Source organism: Eucyclogobius newberryi, unplaced genomic scaffold (assembly GCF_026437365.1).
Source record: "Eucyclogobius newberryi isolate DKJ021-1_F unplaced genomic scaffold, fEucNew1.0.hap1 SCAF_11, whole genome shotgun sequence".
Taxonomy (NCBI): Eukaryota; Metazoa; Chordata; class Actinopteri; order Gobiiformes; family Gobiidae; genus Eucyclogobius; species Eucyclogobius newberryi.
Window position 1 is genome coordinate 11,724,375 of NW_027315735.1, and position 12,203 is coordinate 11,736,577.

A 12,203-nucleotide genomic window follows, 5' to 3' on the forward strand; every position below is an offset into this window, starting at 1 on the left:
CTCTCAGGATTTAAATCTACGTGGGGAGACCCCAAAAGAACTCTTTGGCCTCATTAGTCATCCCTGTCAAGGCGTTGCTGAATAATCTCATGTGTTATAAACATCTTGGACTTAGGCTAAAATGCTATGCTGCACCTTACCACCCAAGTACGCTTGTAGTTTGGGAATTTTGTTCACTGACAATTGCCAGAAAACCTTTTTGATTCTGAAAATAGAGCTTATTTGAGCGTTTCTTCTATAACGTAACACAGCGCCATCGGAACCTTTTCTTGTGCGTGTGTATGGGTTGTAGCCTTTTTTTCCTGCCGCCAAAAGTAGGAGGAGTTTTGAGGCCAAAGCGCATGCTTCTAAAGTTCAGAGGGATGGCAATGTCAACCAAGAGTCCGCAGTTGAATACTTATTTACTTTGCAAAGATCGATCGATCGATCGAAAGAAATCAAAAGCCATAGGCTTAAAAATGGGGCACTGGCAAAGTAAACACAATCCCATCACACACTTGAGCAGAAGAAGCCATTACTCTCAGGATTTAAATCTACGTGGGGAGACCCCAAAAGAACTCTTTGGCCTCATTAGTCATCCCTGTCAAGGCGTTGCTGAATAATCTCATGTGTTATAAACATCTTGGACTTAGGCTAAAATGCTATGCTGCACCTTACCACCCAAGTACGCTTGTAGTTTGGGAATTTTGTTCACTGACAATTGCCAGAAAACCTTTTTGATTCTGAAAATAGAGCTTATTTGAGCGTTTCTTCTATAACGTAACACAGCGCCATCGGAACCTTTTCTTGTGCGTGTGTATGGGTTGTAGCCTTTTTTTCCTGCCGCCAAAAGTAGGAGGAGTTTTGAGGCCAAAGCGCATGCTTCTAAAGTTCAGAGGGATGGCAATGTCAACCAAGAGTCCGCAGTTGAATACTTATTTACTTTGCAAAGATCGATCGATCGATCGAAAGAAATCAAAAGCCATAGGCTTAAAAATGGGGCACTGGCAAAGTAAACAAAATCCCATCACACACTTGAGCAGAAGAAGCCATTACTCTCAGGATTTAAATCTACGTGGGGAGACCCCAAAAGAACTCTTTGGCCTCATTAGTCATCCCTGTCAAGGCGTTGCTGAATAATCTCATGTGTTATAAACATCTTGGACTTAGGCTAAAATGCTATGCTGCACCTTACCACCCAAGTACGCTTGTAGTTTGGGAATTTTGTTCACTGACAATTGCCAGAAAACCTTTTTGATTCTGAAAATAGAGCTTATTTGAGCGTTTCTTCCATAACGTAACACAGCGCCATCGGAACCTTTTCTTGTGCGTGTGTATGGGTTGTAGCCTTTTTTTCCTGCCGCCAAAAGTAGGAGGAGTTTTGAGGCCAAAGCGCATGCTTCTAAAGTTCAGAGGGATGGCAATGTCAACCAAGAGTCCGCAGTTGAATACTTATTTACTTTGCAAAGATCGATCGATCGATCGAAAGAAATCAAAAGCCATAGGCTTAAAAATGGGGCACTGGCAAAGTAAACAAAATCCCATCACACACTTGAGCAGAAGAAGCCATTACTCTCAGGATTTAAATCTACGTGGGGAGACCCCAAAAGAACTCTTTGGCCTCATTAGTCATCCCTGTCAAGGCGTTGCTGAATAATCTCATGTGTTATAAACATCTTGGACTTAGGCTAAAATGCTATGCTGCTCCTTACCACCCAAGTACGCTTGTAGTTTGGGAATTTTGTTCACTGACAATTGCCAGAAAACCTTTTTGATTCTGAAAATAGAGCTTATTTGAGCGTTTCTTCTATAACGTAACACAGCGCCATCGGAACCTTTTCTTGTGCGTGTGTATGGGTTGTAGCCTTTTTTTCCTGCCGCCAAAAGTAGGAGGAGTTTTGAGGCCAAAGCGCATGCTTCTAAAGTTCAGAGGGATGGCAATGTCAACCAAGAGTCCGCAGTTGAATACTTATTTACTTTGCAAAGATCGATCGATCGATCGAAAGAAATCAAAAGCCATAGGCTTAAAAATGGGGCACTGGCAAAGTAAACAAAATCCCATCACACACTTGAGCAGAAGAAGCCATTACTCTCAGGATTTAAATCTACGTGGGGAGACCCCAAAAGAACTCTTTGGCCTCATTAGTCATCCCTGTCAAGGCGTTGCTGAATAATCTCATGTGTTATAAACATCTTGGACTTAGGCTAAAATGCTATGCTGCTCCTTACCACCCAAGTACGCTTGTAGTTTGGGAATTTTGTTCACTGACAATTGCCAGAAAACCTTTTTGATTCTGAAAATAGAGCTTATTTGAGCGTTTCTTCTATAACGTAACACAGCGCCATCGGAACCTTTTCTTGTGCGTGTGTATGGGTTGTAGCCTTTTTTTCCTGCCGCCAAAAGTAGGAGGAGTTTTGAGGCCAAAGCGCATGCTTCTAAAGTTCAGAGGGATGGCAATGTCAACCAAGAGTCCGCAGTTGAATACTTATTTACTTTGCAAAGATCGATCGATCGATCGAAAGAAATCAAAAGCCATAGGCTTAAAAATGGGGCACTGGCAAAGTAAACAAAATCCCATCACACACTTGAGCAGAAGAAGCCATTACTCTCAGGATTTAAATCTACGTGGGGAGACCCCAAAAGAACTCTTTGGCCTCATTAGTCATCCCTGTCAAGGCGTTGCTGAATAATCTCATGTGTTATAAACATCTTGGACTTAGGCTAAAATGCTATGCTGCTCCTTACCACCCAAGTACGCTTGTAGTTTGGAAATTTTGTTCACTGACAATTGCCAGAAAACCTTTTTGATTCTGAAAATAGAGCTTATTTGAGCGTTTCTTCTATAACGTAACACAGCGCCATCGGAACCTTTTCTTGTGCGTGTGTATGGGTTGTAGCCTTTTTTTCCTGCCGCCAAAAGTAGGAGGAGTTTTGAGGCCAAAGCGCATGCTTCTAAAGTTCAGAGGGATGGCAATGTCAACCAAGAGTCCGCAGTTGAATACTTATTTACTTTGCAAAGATCGATCGATCGATCGAAAGAAATCAAAAGCCATAGGCTTAAAAATGGGGCACTGGCAAAGTAAACAAAATCCCATCACACACTTGAGCAGAAGAAGCCATTACTCTCAGGATTTAAATCTACGTGGGGAGACCCCAAAAGAACTCTTTGGCCTCATTAGTCATCCCTGTCAAGGCGTTGCTGAATAATCTCATGTGTTATAAACATCTTGGACTTAGGCTAAAATGCTATGCTGCTCCTTACCACCCAAGTACGCTTGTAGTTTGGGAATTTTGTTCACTGACAATTGCCAGAAAACCTTTTTGATTCTGAAAATAGAGCTTATTTGAGCGTTTCTTCTATAACGTAACACAGCGCCATCGGAACCTTTTCTTGTGCGTGTGTATGGGTTGTAGCCTTTTTTTCCTGCCGCCAAAAGTAGGAGGAGTTTTGAGGCCAAAGCGCATGCTTCTAAAGTTCAGAGGGATGGCAATGTCAACCAAGAGTCCGCAGTTGAATACTTATTTACTTTGCAAAGATCGATCGATCGATCGAAAGAAATCAAAAGCCATAGGCTTAAAAATGGGGCACTGGCAAAGTAAACAAAATCCCATCACACACTTGAGCAGAAGAAGCCATTACTCTCAGGATTTAAATCTACGTGGGGAGACCCCAAAAGAACTCTTTGGCCTCATTAGTCATCCCTGTCAAGGCGTTGCTGAATAATCTCATGTGTTATAAACATCTTGGACTTAGGCTAAAATGCTATGCTGCTCCTTACCACCCAAGTACGCTTGTAGTTTGGGAATTTTGTTCACTGACAATTGCCAGAAAACCTTTTTGATTCTGAAAATAGAGCTTATTTGAGCGTTTCTTCTATAACGTAACACAGCGCCATCGGAACCTTTTCTTGTGCGTGTGTATGGGTTGTAGCCTTTTTTTCCTGCCGCCAAAAGTAGGAGGAGTTTTGAGGCCAAAGCGCATGCTTCTAAAGTTCAGAGGGATGGCAATGTCAACCAAGAGTCCGCAGTTGAATACTTATTTACTTTGCAACGATCGATCGATCGATCGAAAGAAATCAAAAGCCATAGGCTTAAAAATGGGGCACTGGCAAAGTAAACAAAATCCCATCACACACTTGAGCAGAAGAAGCCATTACTCTCAGGATTTAAATCTACGTGGGGAGACCCCAAAATAACTCTTTGGCCTCATTAGTCATCCCTGTCAAGGCGTTGCTGAATAATCTCATGTGTTATAAACATCTTGGACTTAGGCTAAAATGCTATGCTGCACCTTACCACCCAAGTACGCTTGTAGTTTGGGAATTTTGTTCACTGACAATTGCCAGAAAACCTTTTTGATTCTGAAAATAGAGCTTATTTGAGCGTTTCTTCCATAACGTAACACAGCGCCATCGGAACCTTTTCTTGTGCGTGTGTATGGGTTGTAGCCTTTTTTTCCTGCCGCCAAAAGTAGGAGGAGTTTTGAGGCCAAAGCGCATGCTTCTAAAGTTCAGAGGGATGGCAATGTCAACCAAGAGTCCGCAGTTGAATACTTATTTACTTTGCAAAGATCGATCGATCGATCGAAAGAAATCAAAAGCCATAGGCTTAAAAATGGGGCACTGGCAAAGTAAACAAAATCCCATCACACACTTGAGCAGAAGAAGCCATTACTCTCAGGATTTAAATCTACGTGGGGAGACCCCAAAAGAACTCTTTGGCCTCATTAGTCATCCCTGTCAAGGCGTTGCTGAATAATCTCATGTGTTATAAACATCTTGGACTTAGGCTAAAATGCTATGCTGCTCCTTACCACCCAAGTACGCTTGTAGTTTGGGAATTTTGTTCACTGACAATTGCCAGAAAACCTTTTTGATTCTGAAAATAGAGCTTATTTGAGCGTTTCTTCTATAACGTAACACAGCGCCATCGGAACCTTTTCTTGTGCGTGTGTATGGGTTGTAGCCTTTTTTTCCTGCCGCCAAAAGTAGGAGGAGTTTTGAGGCCAAAGCGCATGCTTCTAAAGTTCAGAGGGATGGCAATGTCAACCAAGAGTCCGCAGTTGAATACTTATTTACTTTGCAAAGATCGATCGATCGATCGAAAGAAATCAAAAGCCATAGGCTTAAAAATGGGGCACTGGCAAAGTAAACAAAATCCCATCACACACTTGAGCAGAAGAAGCCATTACTCTCAGGATTTAAATCTACGTGGGGAGACCCCAAAAGAACTCTTTGGCCTCATTAGTCATCCCTGTCAAGGCGTTGCTGAATAATCTCATGTGTTATAAACATCTTGGACTTAGGCTAAAATGCTATGCTGCTCCTTACCACCCAAGTACGCTTGTAGTTTGGGAATTTTGTTCACTGACAATTGCCAGAAAACCTTTTTGATTCTGAAAATAGAGCTTATTTGAGCGTTTCTTCTATAACGTAACACAGCGCCATCGGAACCTTTTCTTGTGCGTGTGTATGGGTTGTAGCCTTTTTTTCCTGCCGCCAAAAGTAGGAGGAGTTTTGAGGCCAAAGCGCATGCTTCTAAAGTTCAGAGGGATGGCAATGTCAACCAAGAGTCCGCAGTTGAATACTTATTTACTTTGCAAAGATCGATCGATCGATCGAAAGAAATCAAAAGCCATAGGCTTAAAAATGGGGCACTGGCAAAGTAAACAAAATCCCATCACACACTTGAGCAGAAGAAGCCATTACTCTCAGGATTTAAATCTACGTGGGGAGACCCCAAAAGAACTCTTTGGCCTCATTAGTCATCCCTGTCAAGGCGTTGCTGAATAATCTCATGTGTTATAAACATCTTGGACTTAGGCTAAAATGCTATGCTGCTCCTTACCACCCAAGTACGCTTGTAGTTTGGGAATTTTGTTCACTGACAATTGCCAGAAAACCTTTTTGATTCTGAAAATAGAGCTTATTTGAGCGTTTCTTCTATAACGTAACACAGCGCCATCGGAACCTTTTCTTGTGCGTGTGTATGGGTTGTAGCCTTTTTTTCCTGCCGCCAAAAGTAGGAGGAGTTTTGAGGCCAAAGCGCATGCTTCTAAAGTTCAGAGGGATGGCAATGTCAACCAAGAGTCCGCAGTTGAATACTTATTTACTTTGCAAAGATCGATCGATCGATCGAAAGAAATCAAAAGCCATAGGCTTAAAAATGGGGCACTGGCAAAGTAAACAAAATCCCATCACACACTTGAGCAGAAGAAGCCATTACTCTCAGGATTTAAATCTACGTGGGGAGACCCCAAAAGAACTCTTTGGCCTCATTAGTCATCCCTGTCAAGGCGTTGCTGAATAATCTCATGTGTTATAAACATCTTGGACTTAGGCTAAAATGCTATGCTGCTCCTTACCACCCAAGTACGCTTGTAGTTTGGGAATTTTGTTCACTGACAATTGCCAGAAAACCTTTTTGATTCTGAAAATAGAGCTTATTTGAGCGTTTCTTCTATAACGTAACAAAGCGCCATCGGAACCTTTTCTTGTGCGTGTGTATGGGTTGTAGCCTTTTTTTCCAGCCGCCAAAAGTAGGAGGAGTTTTGAGGCCAAAGCGCATGCTTCTAAAGTTCAGAGGGATGGCAATGTCAACCAAGAGTCCGCAGTTGAATACTTATTTACTTTGCAAAGATCGATCGATCGATCGAAAGAAATCAAAAGCCATAGGCTTAAAAATGGGGCACTGGCAAAGTAAACAAAATCCCATCACACACTTGAGCAGAAGAAGCCATTACTCTCAGGATTTAAATCTACGTGGGGAGACCCCAAAAGAACTCTTTGGCCTCATTAGTCATCCCTGTCAAGGCGTTGCTGAATAATCTCATGTGTTATAAACATCTTGGACTTAGGCTAAAATGCTATGCTGCTCCTTACCACCCAAGTACGCTTGTAGTTTGGGAATTTTGTTCACTGACAATTGCCAGAAAACCTTTTTGATTCTGAAAATAGAGCTTATTTGAGCGTTTCTTCTATAACGTAACACAGCGCCATCGGAACCTTTTCTTGTGCGTGTGTATGGGTTGTAGCCTTTTTTTCCTGCCGCCAAAAGTAGGAGGAGTTTTGAGGCCAAAGCGCATGCTTCTAAAGTTCAGAGGGATGGCAATGTCAACCAAGAGTCCGCAGTTGAATACTTATTTACTTTGCAAAGATCGATCGATCGATCGAAAGAAATCAAAAGCCATAGGCTTAAAAATGGGGCACTGGCAAAGTAAACAAAATCCCATCACACACTTGAGCAGAAGAAGCCATTACTCTCAGGATTTAAATCTACGTGGGGAGACCCCAAAAGAACTCTTTGGCCTCATTAGTCATCCCTGTCAAGGCGTTGCTGAATAATCTCATGTGTTATAAACATCTTGGACTTAGGCTAAAATGCTATGCTGCTCCTTACCACCCAAGTACGCTTGTAGTTTGGGAATTTTGTTCACTGACAATTGCCAGAAAACCTTTTTGATTCTGAAAATAGAGCTTATTTGAGCGTTTCTTCTATAACGTAACATAGCGCCATCGGAACCTTTTCTTGTGCGTGTGTATGGGTTGTAGCCTTTTTTTCCTGCCGCCAAAAGTAGGAGGAGTTTTGAGGCCAAAGCGCATGCTTCTAAAGTTCAGAGGGATGGCAATGTCAACCAAGAGTCCGCAGTTGAATACTTATTTACTTTGCAAAGATCGATCGATCGATCGAAAGAAATCAAAAGCCATAGGCTTAAAAATGGGGCACTGGCAAAGTAAACAAAATCCCATCACACACTTGAGCAGAAGAAGCCATTACTCTCAGGATTTAAATCTACGTGGGGAGACCCCAAAAGAACTCTTTGGCCTCATTAGTCATCCCTGTCAAGGCGTTGCTGAATAATCTCATGTGTTATAAACATCTTGGACTTAGGCTAAAATGCTATGCTGCTCCTTACCACCCAAGTACGCTTGTAGTTTGGGAATTTTGTTCACTGACAATTGCCAGAAAACCTTTTTGATTCTGAAAATAGAGCTTATTTGAGCGTTTCTTCTATAACGTAACACAGCGCCATCGGAACCTTTTCTTGTGCGTGTGTATGGGTTGTAGCCTTTTTTTCCTGCCGCCAAAAGTAGGAGGAGTTTTGAGGCCAAAGCGCATGCTTCTAAAGTTCAGAGGGATGGCAATGTCAACCAAGAGTCCGCAGTTGAATACTTATTTACTTTGCAAAGATCGATCGATCGATCGAAAGAAATCAAAAGCCATAGGCTTAAAAATGGGGCACTGGCAAAGTAAACAAAATCCCATCACACACTTGAGCAGAAGAAGCCATTACTCTCAGGATTTAAATCTACGTGGGGAGACCCCAAAAGAACTCTTTGGCCTCATTAGTCATCCCTGTCAAGGCGTTGCTGAATAATCTCATGTGTTATAAACATCTTGGACTTAGGCTAAAATGCTATGCTGCTCCTTACCACCCAAGTACGCTTGTAGTTTGGGAATTTTGTTCACTGACAATTGCCAGAAAACCTTTTTGATTCTGAAAATAGAGCTTATTTGAGCGTTTCTTCTATAACGTAACACAGCGCCATCGGAACCTTTTCTTGTGCGTGTGTATGGGTTGTAGCCTTTTTTTCCTGCCGCCAAAAGTAGGAGGAGTTTTGAGGCCAAAGCGCATGCTTCTAAAGTTCAGAGGGATGGCAATGTCAACCAAGAGTCCGCAGTTGAATACTTATTTACTTTGCAAAGATCGATCGATCGATCGAAAGAAATCAAAAGCCATAGGCTTAAAAATGGGGCACTGGCAAAGTAAACAAAATCCCATCACACACTTGAGCAGAAGAAGCCATTACTCTCAGGATTTAAATCTACGTGGGGAGACCCCAAAAGAACTCTTTGGCCTCATTAGTCATCCCTGTCAAGGCGTTGCTGAATAATCTCATGTGTTATAAACATCTTGGACTTAGGCTAAAATGCTATGCTGCTCCTTACCACCCAAGTACGCTTGTAGTTTGGGAATTTTGTTCACTGACAATTGCCAGAAAACCTTTTTGATTCTGAAAATAGAGCTTATTTGAGCGTTTCTTCTATAACGTAACACAGCGCCATCGGAACCTTTTCTTGTGCGTGTGTATGGGTTGTAGCCTTTTTTTCCTGCTGCCAAAAGTAGGAGGAGTTTTGAGGCCAAAGCGCATGCTTCTAAAGTTCAGAGGGATGGCAATGTCAACCAAGAGTCCGCAGTTGAATACTTATTTACTTTGCAAAGATCGATCGATCGATCGAAAGAAATCAAAAGCCATAGGCTTAAAAATGGGGCACTGGCAAAGTAAACAAAATCCCATCACACACTTGAGCAGAAGAAGCCATTACTCTCAGGATTTAAATCTACGTGGGGAGACCCCAAAAGAACTCTTTGGCCTCATTAGTCATCCCTGTCAAGGCGTTGCTGAATAATCTCATGTGTTATAAACATCTTGGACTTAGGCTAAAATGCTATGCTGCTCCTTACCACCCAAGTACGCTTGTAGTTTGGGAATTTTGTTCACTGACAATTGCCAGAAAACCTTTTTGATTCTGAAAATAGAGCTTATTTGAGCGTTTCTTCTATAACGTAACACAGCGCCATCGGAACCTTTTCTTGTGCGTGTGTATGGGTTGTAGCCTTTTTTTCCTGCCGCCAAAAGTAGGAGGAGTTTTGAGGCCAAAGCGCATGCTTCTAAAGTTCAGAGGGATGGCAATGTCAACCAAGAGTCCGCAGTTGAATACTTATTTACTTTGCAACGATCGATCGATCGATCGAAAGAAATCAAAAGCCATAGGCTTAAAAATGGGGCACTGGCAAAGTAAACAAAATCCCATCACACACTTGAGCAGAAGAAGCCATTACTCTCAGGATTTAAATCTACGTGGGGAGACCCCAAAAGAACTCTTTGGCCTCATTAGTCATCCCTGTCAAGGCGTTGCTGAATAATCTCATGTGTTATAAACATCTTGGACTTAGGCTAAAATGCTATGCTGCACCTTACCACCCAAGTACGCTTGTAGTTTGGGAATTTTGTTCACTGACAATTGCCAGAAAACCTTTTTGATTCTGAAAATAGAGCTTATTTGAGCGTTTCTTCTATAACGTAACACAGCGCCATCGGAACCTTTTCTTGTGCGTGTGTATGGGTTGTAGCCTTTTTTTCCTGCCGCCAAAAGTAGGAGGAGTTTTGAGGCCAAAGCGCATGCTTCTAAAGTTCAGAGGGATGGCAATGTCAACCAAGAGTCCGCAGTTGAATACTTATTTACTTTGCAAAGATCGATCGATCGATCGAAAGAAATCAAAAGCCATAGGCTTAAAAATGGGGCACTGGCAAAGTAAACAAAATCCCATCACACACTTGAGCAGAAGAAGCCATTACTCTCAGGATTTAAATCTACGTGGGGAGACCCCAAAAGAACTCTTTGGCCTCATTAGTCATCCCTGTCAAGGCGTTGCTGAATAATCTCATGTGTTATAAACATCTTGGACTTAGGCTAAAATGCTATGCTGCACCTTACCACCCAAGTACGCTTGTAGTTTGGGAATTTTGTTCACTGACAATTGCCAGAAAACCTTTTTGATTCTGAAAATAGAGCTTATTTGAGCGTTTCTTCTATAACGTAACACAGCGCCATCGGAACCTTTTCTTGTGCGTGTGTATGGGTTGTAGCCTTTTTTTCCTGCCGCCAAAAGTAGGAGGAGTTTTGAGGCCAAAGCGCATGCTTCTAAAGTTCAGAGGGATGGCAATGTCAACCAAGAGTCCGCAGTTGAATACTTATTTACTTTGCAAAGATCGATCGATCGATCGAAAGAAATCAAAAGCCATAGGCTTAAAAATGGGGCACTGGCAAAGTAAACAAAATCCCATCACACACTTGAGCAGAAGAAGCCATTACTCTCAGGATTTAAATCTACGTATGGAGACCCCAAAAGAACTCTTTGGCCTCATTAGTCATCCCTGTCAAGGCGTTGCTGAATAATCTCATGTGTTATAAACATCTTGGACTTAGGCTAAAATGCTATGCTGCTCCTTACCACCCAAGTACGCTTGTAGTTTGGGAATTTTGTTCACTGACAATTGCCAGAAAACCTTTTTGATTCTGAAAATAGAGCTTATTTGAGCGTTTCTTCTATAACGTAACACAGCGCCATCGGAACCTTTTCTTGTGCGTGTGTATGGGTTGTAGCCTTTTTTTCCTGCCGCCAAAAGTAGGAGGAGTTTTGAGGCCAAAGCGCATGCTTCTAAAGTTCAGAGGGATGGCAATGTCAACCAAGAGTCCGCAGTTGAATACTTATTTACTTTGCAAAGATCGATCGATCGATCGAAAGAAATCAAAAGCCATAGGCTTAAAAATGGGGCACTGGCAAAGTAAACAAAATCCCATCACACACTTGAGCAGAAGAAGCCATTACTCTCAGGATTTAAATCTACGTGGGGAGACCCCAAAAGAACTCTTTGGCCTCATTAGTCATCCCTGTCAAGGCGTTGCTGAATAATCTCATGTGTTATAAACATCTTGGACTTAGGCTAAAATGCTATGCTGCTCCTTACCACCCAAGTACGCTTGTAGTTTGGGAATTTTGTTCACTGACAATTGCCAGAAAACCTTTTTGATTCTGAAAATAGAGCTTATTTGAGCGTTTCTTCTATAACGTAACATAGCGCCATCGGAACCTTTTCTTGTGCGTGTGTATGGGTTGTAGCCTTTTTTTCCTGCCGCCAAAAGTAGGAGGAGTTTTGAGGCCAAAGCGCATGCTTCTAAAGTTCAGAGGGATGGCAATGTCAACCAAGAGTCCGCAGTTGAATACTTATTTACTTTGCAAAGATCGATCGATCGATCGAAAGAAATCAAAAGCCATAGGCTTAAAAATGGGGCACTGGCAAAGTAAACAAAATCCCATCACACACTTGAGCAGAAGAAGCCATTACTCTCAGGATTTAAATCTACGTGGGGAGACCCCAAAAGAACTCTTTGGCCTCATTAGTCATCCCTGTCAAGGCGTTGCTGAATAATCTCATGTGTTATAAACATCTTGGACTTAGGCTAAAATGCTATGCTGCTCCTTACCACCCAAGTACGCTTGTAGTTTGGGAATTTTGTTCACTGACAATTGCCAGAAAACCTTTTTGATTCTGAAAATAGAGCTTATTTGAGCGTTTCTTCTATAACGTAACACAGCGCCATCGGAACCTTTTCTTGTGCGTGTGTATGGGTTGTAGCCTTTTTTTCCTGCCGCCAA